Source organism: Arachis hypogaea, chromosome 18 (assembly GCF_003086295.3).
Source record: "Arachis hypogaea cultivar Tifrunner chromosome 18, arahy.Tifrunner.gnm2.J5K5, whole genome shotgun sequence".
NCBI classification, from domain to species: domain Eukaryota; kingdom Viridiplantae; phylum Streptophyta; class Magnoliopsida; order Fabales; family Fabaceae; genus Arachis; species Arachis hypogaea.
Genome location: NC_092053.1, coordinates 50,171,893 through 50,183,209, shown reverse-complemented (window position 1 = coordinate 50,183,209; position 11,317 = coordinate 50,171,893). Strand labels below are relative to the sequence as shown.

At 36.2% G+C, this 11,317-nt stretch overlaps 1 non-coding gene across 1 annotated transcript; it reads left to right on the top strand.

The window, feature by feature from the left end:
- The first annotated feature begins 8,092 nt into the window (after positions 1-8,092).
- Positions 8,093-8,200, top strand: LOC112773786 (small nucleolar RNA R71). Its single transcript, XR_003188316.1, has one exon. It is a non-coding gene; the product is annotated as a small nucleolar RNA R71 (small nucleolar RNA).
- Positions 8,201-11,317: the final 3,117 nt, after the last annotated feature.

The window sequence follows — 11,317 nt, the reverse complement described above, 5'->3', positions numbered from 1 at the left end:
ATTTGAAATTTGAAATTTAAATTTTGAAAAAGACAACAATATAAGATAAAAATTTGAAAAAGATTTAAATTTTGAAAAGGTTTGATTTTTAAAATTTAAATATTGAAATTTGAAATTTGAAATTTGATTTTTGAAATAAGATAAGATAAGATTTTGAAAACGATATGATTTTTTTGAAAAAAAATATTTGAATTTTGAAATTTTGAATTTAAAATTTTTTTTAATTTGAATTTTGAAAATCAAAATTTGAAATTTGAAATTTGAGTTTGAAATTTTGAATTTTTGAATTTTAATGAGGAAAGAGAAAAACAATGAAATGACACCAAACTTAAAATTTTTAGATCAGAACGAAGAAAACAACTAAGAACAACTTGAAGGTCAAGATGAACACGAAGAACAACTTGAAGATCAAGATGAACACCAAGAAAATTTTTTTTTTGAAAAATTTTTAATAACTAAATAAAAACCAATAACCTCTAAATTTACGAAAAAGTAAAAATAAAAACAAAAATAAAAACAAATAAACAGGTAAAAAGCAAATATTTACAATAACCAATAATAAAGCACACGTTTGCAATTCCCCGGCAACGGCGCCATTTTGAAGAGAGAACTTTTGCATGGTCTAGAAATTTGCAGATAAATCCTCGTTGCAGGTATAGCTTCTAAACCAACAAAAGTCCTTTCTTACAAAAGTTTTGGTTGTCACAAGTAACAAACCCCTTTAAAATTGATAACCGAAGTATTTAAACCTCGGGTCTTCTTCTCAAGGAACTGCAGGGAGGTGTTTTTATTATTGGTTATGAGTTTTGTAAATTGGGGGTTTTGAAAGTAAGGAACAAGTAATTTAAATGACAAATAAAATAAATAAATAACTGTAAAATAAACTCTTTGCAAGGTATGAAAATTCGGAAGTCCTATCCTAGTTACTCCTATGAGAATGGAAGTTAATCCCACTTAGTTAACCCTTATGAAAGCAAGGGAAAGTCAAGTGAACTAATTAGTTAAATTCCCAAGTCCTAGCCAACTCCTAAGGAAAGTCTAGAGTTAGTGGAATACCAGTCAATTTTGCCGACATAACAACCAATCATGGATAGTTGATAACTCAAGAGCTTCCAGTTAATCAATTAAAGCCAAGAATATAAAAAAGCTAAATAAGAATCATAAATCTGAAATACCTCAAATTATTAATTAAGAAAATCCTAACATAAAGGTTCATAAGCCAATTGGGCAACATAAGTCAAATACAAATAAAAGCATTAGAGTATATAAAAGTAAAAGGGAAACATAAATTAAAGGAACATTGAACCTGAGAAGAAGTTGAAATAATAAGTTGAAATAATACAGTTGAAATTCTAATTCCTTTAAGAGGAATCCTAATCCTAAATCCTAAGAGAGAGGAGAGAACCTCTCTCTCTAAAAACTACATCTAAAATTTCGAAAAGTGAATTATGAGCTCCTTCTTATAAATGAATGGATTCCCCCACTTTATAGCCTTTAATCTGTGTTTTCTGGGCCGCAAATTGGGTCGAAAACAGCCCAGGAATCGTTGGAGAAGAAATCTGCCACGCTGATTTTCGCCATTGCGATGCGTCCGCGTGGAGTGCGCATTTGTGTCACCTAGCATCAGAGAAACTATAGCATATTATATATCAATTCAAAGCCCCGAACGTTAGCTTACCAACGCAACTAGAACCGCATCGTTTGGACCTCTGTAGCTCAAGTTATGACTGTTTTAGTGCGAAGAGGTCAGGCTGGGCAGCTTTGCAGTTCCTTCAACTTCTTGTATTCCTTCCACTTTTGCATGCTTCCTTTCCATCCTCCAAGCCATTCCCGTCCTGTAAATCCTGAAATCACTTAATGCACATATCAAGGCATCAAATGATAATAAGAGAGGGTTAATATTAGCAAATATAAGGCCAAAGAAGCATGTTTTCAATCATAGCACAAAATCTGGAAGGAGAATGTAAAACATGCATTTTATATGAACATGTGTATGAAAGATTGATAAAATCCACTCAATTAAGCACAAGATAAACCATAAAATAGTGGTTTATCAATCAACATTGTCAATGACTACCGTCCGTCCTCTCAGTGAAAATGGTCCAAATGCGCTGTCATCGCACGGCTAATCAGATGTTGGTTCTTGATCATGTTGGAATAGGATCCATTGATCCTTTTGCGTCTGTCACTATGCCCAACACTCGCGAGTTTGAAGCTCGTCACAGTCATCCCATCTCAGATCCTACTCGGAATACCATAGACAAGGTTTAGACTTTCCTGATCTCAAGAATGGCCACCAATAATTCTAGCCTATACCACGAAGGTTTTAATCTTAGATTAGAAACCCAAGAGATACACATTCAAGCTTGTTTGCATGTAGAACGGAAGTGGTTGTGAGGCACGCGTTCATAGGTGAGAATGGTGATGAGTGTCACATAATCATCACATTCATCATGTTCTTGTGTGTGAATGAATATCTTAGAGAAGAAATATGCTTGAGTTGAATAGAAAAACAATAGTACTTTGCATTAATTCATGAGGAACAGCAGAGCTCCACACCTTAATCTATGGGGTGTAGAGACTCTACCGTTGAAAATTACATAAGTGAAAGTGGTCTAGGCATGACCGAATGGCCAGCCCCCTAAACGTGATCTCTGAACATAAAATTATCCAAAAGATTCTAAATAAAATCACTAAAAGTAGTTTTTATACTAAACTAGTAGCTAGGGTTACAGAAAATGAGTAATTGGTGAAGAAATTCACTTCCGGGCCCACTTGGAGTGTGCTTGGGTTGAGCATTAAAGCTTTCATGTCTAGAGACTCTTTTTGGAGTTAAACGCCAGGTTGTAGCCTATTTCTGGCATTTAACTCTAGTTTACAACCTGTTTCTGGCGTTTAGCTTCAGAATAGGGCAGGAAGTTTGCGTTTGAACGCCAATTTACGCCGTCAAAACTCGAGAAAAGTATGGACTATTATATATTGCTGGAAAGCCCTGGATGTCTAATTTCCAACGCAATTGAGAGAGTACCAATTAAATTTTTGTAGCTCCAGAAAATCCATTTCGAGTGTAGAGAGGTCAGAATCCAACAGCATCTGCAGTCCTTCTTCAGCCTCTGAATCAGATTTTTGCTCAAGTCCCTCAATTTCAGCCAGAAATTACCTGAAATCACAGAAAAACACACAAACTCATTGTAAAGTCCAAAAATGTGAATTTTGCTTAAAAACTAATAAAAATTATACTAAAAACTAACTAAATCATACTAAAACTACTTAAAAACAATGCCAAAAAGCGTATAAATTATCCGCTCATCACAACACCAAACTTAAATTGTTGCTTGTCCCCAAGCAACTGAAAATGAAATAGGATAAAAAGAAGAGAATATACTATAAATTCCAAAATATCAATGAAACTTAGCTCTAATTAGATGAGCGGGACTAGTAGCTTTTTGCCTCTGAATAGTTTTGGCATCTCACTTGATCCTTTGAAGTTCAGAATGATTGGCATCTATAAGAACTTAGAATTTAGATAGTGTTATTGATTCTCCTAGTTCAGTATGTTGATTCTTGAACATAGCTACTTTATTAGTCTTGGCCGTGGCCCTAAGCACTTTGTTTTCCAGTATTACCACCGGATACATAAATGCCACAGACACATAACTGGGTGAACCTTTTCAGATTGTGACTCAGCTTTGCTAGAGTCCCCAATTAGAGGTCCAGGGTTCTTAAGCACACTCTTTTTGCTTTGGATCACGACTTTAAACGCTCAGTCTCAAGCTTTTCACTTGACACCTTCACGCCACAAGCACATGGTTAGGGACAACTTGGTTTAGCCACTTAAGCCAGGATTTTATTCCTTTGGACCCTCCTATCCATTGATGCTCAAAGCCTTGGATCCTTTTTACCTTTGCCTTTTGGTTTAAAGGGTTACCGGCTTTTTGCTCTTGCCTTTTGGTTTAAAGAGCTTTTGGCTTTTTCTGCTTGCTTTTTCTTTTTCTTTCTTTTCTTTCTTTTATCTTCGCCATTTTTTTTCGCAAGCTTTGTTCTTCACTGCTTTTTCTTGCTTCATGAATCAATTTTATGATTTTTCAGATTATCAAATAATATTTCTCATTTTTCATCATTCTTTCAAGAGCCAACAATTTTAACATTCATAAACAATAAATTCAAAAATATGCACTGTTCAAGCATTCATTCAGAAAACAAAAAGTATTGCCACCACATCAAAATAATTAAACTAATCTCAAGGATAAATTCAAAATTCATGTACTTCTTGTTCTTTTGCTTTTAGAACATTTTTCATTTAAGAAAGGTGATGGATTCATAGTACATTCATAGCTTTAAGGCATAGATACTAGACACTAATGATCATATAATAAAAGACAAACATAAATAAAAATAAAGCATAGAGAATAAAAACAGAAAAATTAACTAGACAAGGAGATTAAGGAATGGGTCCACCTTAGTGAGGGTGGCGTCTTCTTCCTCTTGAAGAACCAATGGTGTTCTTGAGCTCCTCTATGTCTTTTCCTTGCCTTTATTGCTCCTCCCTCATAGCTCTTTGATCTTCTCTAATCTCATGGAGAATGATAGAGTGCTCTTGGTGCTCCATCCTTAGTTTCCCATGTTGGAACTTAATTCTTCTAGGGAGGTGTTAATTTTCTCCCAATAGTTTTGTGGAAGAAAGTGCATCCCTTGAGGTATCTCAGGGATTTCATGATGAGGAATTTCCTCATGTTCTTGTTGAGGTCCATGAGTGGGCTCTCTTGTTTGCTCTATCCTTTTTTTAGTGATGGGCTTGTCCTCATCAATGAGGATGTCTCGCTCTATGTCAATTCCAGTCGAATTGCAGATGTGGCAAATAAGGTGAGGAAAGGCTAACCTTGCCAAAGTAGAGGACTTATCAGCTACCTTGTAGAGTTCTTGAGGTATAATCTCATGAACTTCCACTTCCTCCCAATCATGATACTATGGATCATGATGGCCCGATCCACAGTTACTTCGGATCGGTTGCTAGTAGGAATGATAGAGCGTTGGATGAAGTCCAACCATCCTCTAGCTACAGGCTTAAGGTCCGGTCTTCTCAATTGAACCGGCTTGAGTCAACTTTCTATTGAGCTCCTTCCACACATATGTCCATGAGGACTTGGTCCAACCTTTGATCAAAGTTGACCCTTCTATGTAGGGGCGTGCATTTTCTTGCATCATTGGCAAGTTGAACGCCAACCTTATATTTTCTGGACTAAAATCTAAGTATTTTCCCCGAACCATTGTAAGCCAATTCTTTGGGTTTGGGTTCATACTTTGATCATGGTTTCTAGTGATCCATGCGTTTGCATAGAACTCTTGAACCATTAAGATTCCAACTTGTTGAATAGGATTGGAGAGAACTTCCCATCCTCTTCTTCTAATCTCTTGTCGGATCTCCGGATATTTGCCCTTTTTGAGCTTAAAAGGGACCTCAGAGATCACCTTTTTCTTGGCCAGAACTTCATAGAAGTGGTCTTGATGGACCTTTGAGATGAATCTCTCTGTCTCTCATGACTCAGAGGTGGAAGCAATTGCCTTTCCTTTCCTCTTTCTTGAGGTTTCTCTGGCCTTAGGTGCCATTAATGGTTATGGAAAAACAAAAAGCAACGCTTTTACCACACCAAACTAAAAATGTTTGCTCGTCCTTGAGCAAAAGAAGAAGGAAAATAGTAGAAGAAGAAGAAAATGGAGGAGATGAAGGGGAAGAGTGTATTCGGCCAAGGGGGAAAAAGTGTTTGTAATGTGTGAAAATGAAGTAGTGTTGAGGGGTTTATATAGGGGTGGAGGAAGCGTTAGGTTTCGTGTATTAGGGTTGGGTTTGGGAGGGAAAGAATTTTTGAATTTGGAGGTAGGTGGGGTTTTTGGGGAAGAGTGGATGGATGTGAGTGGTGAAGAGTATTTGGAGAAGAGATATGGAGGTGATTGGTGAAGGGTATTTGGGGAAGAGTGTTATGAAAGGGTGTGAAGAGGAGAGAAGAAGAGGTGGGGTAGGTGGGGATCCTGTGGGGTCCACAGATCCTGAAGGGTCAAGGACTTAGCATCCCTGCTCCATTTAGGGGTGCAAAACGCCCTTAGAGTGCAATTCTGGCATTAAACGCCAGGTTGCTACTTGTTTCTGGCGTTAAACGGCAACTTGATACCTCCTTCTGGCGTTAAACGCCAGTCTGATGCTTCTTACTGGCGTTTAAATGCCAGTAAGCTCTTCCTCTAGGGTGAGCTGTTTTTAATGCTGTTTTTCATTCTGTTTTTGATTTTTTAGTTGTTTTTGTGACTTCACATGATCATCAACCTAAAGAAAACATAAAATAACAATGGAAAATAAATAGATATAATAAAATAACATTAGTTACCTCCCAATAAGTGCTTCTTTAATGTCAATAGCTTGACATTGAGCTCTCATGGAGCCTTACAGATAATCAGCGCAAGGTTGGGGACTCTCAACACCAAACTTGGAGTTTGGTTGTGGCCTCTCAATACTAAACTTAGAGTTTGAATGTGGGGTTTTGTTTGACTCTATATTGAGAGAAGCTTTACATGCTTCCTCTCCATGATTACAGAAGGAGACCCGTGAGTCTTAAATACAAGGTAGTCCTTATTCAACTGAAGGACCAACTCTCCTCTGTCAACATCAATCATAGCTTTTGCTGTGGCTAGGAAGAGTCTGCCAAGGATGATGGATTCATCATCATCCTTCCGAGTGTCTAGGATTATGAAATCAGCAGCGATGTAAAGGCCTTCAACCTTCACTAGCACGTCCTCTTCTAGTCCATAAGCCTGTTTCATTGATTTGTCTGCCATCTCTAGTGAGATTCTTGCAGCTTGTACCTCAAAGATTCCCAGTTTCTCCATTACAGAGAGTGGCATGAGGTTTATCCCTGACCCCAGGTCACACAGAGCCTTCTCAAAGGTCATGGTGCCTATGGTACAAGGTATGAAGAATTTTCCGGGATCCGGTTTCTTCTGAAGTAATGTCTGCCTTATTAATGCACTCAGTTTATTGGTGAACAAGGGGGGTTCATCCTCCCAAGTCTCATTACCAAACAACCTGGCATTCAGCTTCATGATTACTTCTAGATAGTTAGTAAGTTGCTCTTCAGTGATGTCTTCATCCTCTTCAGAGGAAGAATATTCATCCGAGCTCATGAATGGCAGAAGGAAGTTCAATGGAATCTCTATGGTCTCTGTATGAGCCTCAGATTCCTTTGGTTCCTCAAAGGGGAACTTTTTTCTGTCCAGAGGACGTCCAATGAGGCTTTTCTCACTGGGACTCACGTCCTCCTCACTCTCCCCAGGTTCGGCCATATTGGTCATGGTTATGGCCTTGCACTCTCTCTTGGGGTTTTTTTTCTGTATTGCTTGGGAGAGTACTGGAAGGAGTTTTAGTAATCTTCTTACTCAGCTGACCCACCTGTGCCTCCAAATTTCTAATAGAGGACCTTGTTTCATTCATGAAACTTAGTGTGGCTTTGGATAGATCAGAGAATATGGCTGCCAGGCCAGAATGGCTCTGTTCATAATTCTCTGTCTGTTGCTGAGAAGATGATAGAAAAGGCTTGCTATTGCTAAACCTATTTCTTCCACCATTATTATTGAAGCCTTGTTGAGGCTTCTGTTGGTCCTTCCATGAGAAATTTGGGTGATTTCTCCATGAAGGATTATAGGTGTTTCCATAGGGTTATCCCATGTAATTCACCTCTGCCATTGTAGGGTTCTAAGGATCATAAGCTTCTTCTTTAGAAGATGCTTCTCTAGTACTGTTGGATGCAACTTGCAATCCATTCAGACTCTGAGAAATCATATTGACTTGCTGAGTCAATATTTTGTTTTGAGCCAATATGGCATTCAGAGTATCAATTTCAAGAACTCCCTTCTTCTGAGGCGTCCCATTGTTCACGGGATTCCTCTCAGAGGTGTACATGAACTGGTTATTTGCAACCATTTCAATGAGTTCCTGAGCTTCTGCAGGGGTTTTCAGATAAAGAGATCCTCCTGCAGAATGGTCCAATGATATTTTTGACAACTCAGACAGACCATCATTAAATATACATATGATGCTCCATTCTAGAAGCATGTCAGTAGGACACCTTTTGATCAGTTGCTTATATCTTTCCCAAGCTTCATAGAAGGACTCACCTTCCTTCTGTCTGAAGGTTTAGATTTCCACTTTAAGCTTTCTCATCTTTTGAGGTGGAAAGAATTTGGCCAGAAAAGCACTGACCAGCTTATCCCAAGAGTTCAGGCTATCCTTAGGTTGTGAATCCAACCATGTTCTAGCTCTGTCTCTTACAGCAAAAGGGAAAAGCATAAGCCTATAGACCTCGGGATCAACTCCATTGGTCTTGACAGTGTCATAAATTTGCAAGAATTCAGCTAAAAATTGATGAGGATCTTCCATTGGAAGTCCATGAAACTTGCAATTTTGCTGCATTAGAGGAACTAATTGAGGCTTAAGCTCAAAGTTGTTTGCTCCAATTGCAGGAATTGAGATGCTTCTTCCATAGAAGTTAGAAGAGGGTGCAATAAAGTCACCAAGCATCTTCCTTGCATCTCCACCATTGTTATTGGGTTCGGCCATGTCTACTTCTTTTTCGAAAATTTTTGTCAGGTCCTCTCCAGAGAGTTGTGCCTTAGCTTCCCTTAGCTTTCTCTTTAGAGTCCTTTTAGGTTCAGGATCAGCTTCAACAAGAATGTTCTTATCCTTGTTCCTACTCATATGAAAAAGAAGAGAACAGAAAAGAAGAGGAATCCTCTATGTCACAGTATAGAGATTCCTTTATGTGAGTAGAAGAAGAGAAGAATAGAAGAAGGAGAAGAGAAGAACTCGAACACAGAGAAAAAGAGTGGGTTCGAATTATGAATAGAAGAGGAATGCTAGTAGATAAATAAATAGAAGGAGATGAGAGAGGGGGGAGAAATCGAATTTAATTTAAAATAAAAGGAAAATAATTTTTTTTGTTTTTATTTTAAAATGTAATTAGAATTAGAAAATTAAGAGAAGGAATAAAATTAAAATTAAAATTTAAAACAATTAGTTAATTTAAAAAGAATTTTGAAAAAGAAGTTAATGATTTTCGAAAATCAGAGAGAGGAAAGTGGTTAGATAGTTTTGAAAAAGATAAGAATTTTAAAAATCAAACAAAAAGTTAAGTGGTTAATTGAAAAAGATTTTGAAAATCAATTTTGAAAAGATAAGAAGTTAGAAAAGATTTTAAAATTAAGTTTTGAAAAAGATATGATTGAAATTTATTTTGAAAAAGATTTGAAAAAGAAATTTAAAAAGATTTTGATTTTGAAAATTAAAGTTGATTACTTGACTAACAAGAAACTAAAAGATATGATTTTAAAAATTTAAAGATTGAACCTTTCTTAATAGGCAAGTAACAACTGGAAAATTTTTTTGAATCAAAATATTAAATGTTAGCATTAATTTCGAAAATATGAAATAAAAATAATAAAAAGATTTTTTTAAAATCAATTTTAAAATTTTTCGAAAATATTAATAAAAATGAAAAAGATTTGATTTTTGAAAAAGATAGGATTTTTAAATTGAAAATTTGACTTGACTCATAGGAAACAACTAAATTTTAAAATTTTTTGACTAAGTCAAACCAAATTTCCGAAATTTATTTGCAAATAAGGGAAAGATATTTTTTTTTTTATTTTTTGAATTTTTAATGAAGAAAGAGAAAAACAACAAAAAGACTCAAAACATGAAAATTATGAATCAAAACACATGATGCATGTAAGAACACTTTGAATGTCAAGATGAACAACAAGAACACTTTGAATGTCAAGATGAACACCAAGAACTTATTTTTGAAAATTTTTAAGAAAAGAAACAAATGCAAGACACCAAACTTAGAAATATTCAATGTTTAGATACTAACAAATTGAAAATGCATATGAAAAACAAGAAAAGACACAAAACAAGAAGATCACAAGATTAAACAAGAGAAATCATCAAGAATAACTTGAAGATCATGAAGGACACATGCATGAGTTTTTTCGAAAATTTTAAAGAAAGATGAAAAAGATGCAATTGATACCAAACTTCAAATTTGACACAAGACTCAAACAAAAACACAAAATTTTTGGTTTTTATGAATTTATAATTTTTTTTGGATTTTTTCGAAAATTAATTGGAAAAAGAAAAATAAGAATTTCAAAATTTTTAATAAGAATTTCAGGAATCATGCAATGTTAGTCTAAAGCTTCGGTTCAAAATTTTAGACATGGCTCAACAGCCAGCCAAGCTTCAGCAGAACATTACATACAACAGCAAGATTGATAGAAATCAACAAGCTCTTGTGATGATGAGTTGAAACCTCGATCCAAAAGATTAGACATGGCTTCACAGCCAGCCAGACTTCAACAGATCATCATGAAACTCTAGAATTCCTTCTTAAAAATTCTGAAGTCATAGAATGATTTATTTTTTTGAAAATTTTTCGAAAATAGAAATAATAAAAATAAAAAGCTTAAAATTAAAATAAAATTACCTAATCTGAGCAACAAGATGAACCGTCAGTTGTCCAAACTTGAACAATCCCTGGCAACGGCGCCAAAAACTCGGTGCACGAAATTGTGATCTCAATGGTGCCAAAAAACTTGGTACGCACAATCATAATCTCAATTCTTCTTCACAACTTCGCACAACTAACCAGCAAGTTCACTGGGTCGTCCAAGTAATAAACCTTATGTGAGTAAGGGTCGATCCCACGGAGATTGTCGGTTTGAAGCAAGCTATGGTCATCTTGTAAATCTCAGTCAGGCAGATTCAAATGGTTATGAGGTTTGATAATTAAAATATAGTTAAAATAGAAAATAAGATAGAGATACTTATGTAATTCATTGGTGGAATTTCAGATAAGCGTATGAAGATGTTTGTTGCTTCTGAACCTCTGCTTTCCTATTGCTTTCATCCAATCATTCATACTCCTTTCCATGGCAAGCTGTATGTTGGGGGATCACCGTTGTCAATGGCTACCGTCCGTCCTCTCAGTGAAAATGGTCCAAATGCACTGTCACCGCACGGCTAATCAGCTGTTGGTTCTCGATCATGTTGGAATAGGATCCATTGATCCTTTTGCGTCTGTCACTACGCCCAACACTCACGAGTTTGAAGCTCGTCACAGTCATCCTATCCCAGATCCTACTTGAAATACCACAGACAAGGTTTAGAATTTTTGGATCTCAAGAATGGCCGCCAATAATTCTAGCCTATACCACGAAGGTTTTAATCTTATATTAGAAACTCAAGAGATACACATTCAAGCTTGTTTGCCTGTAG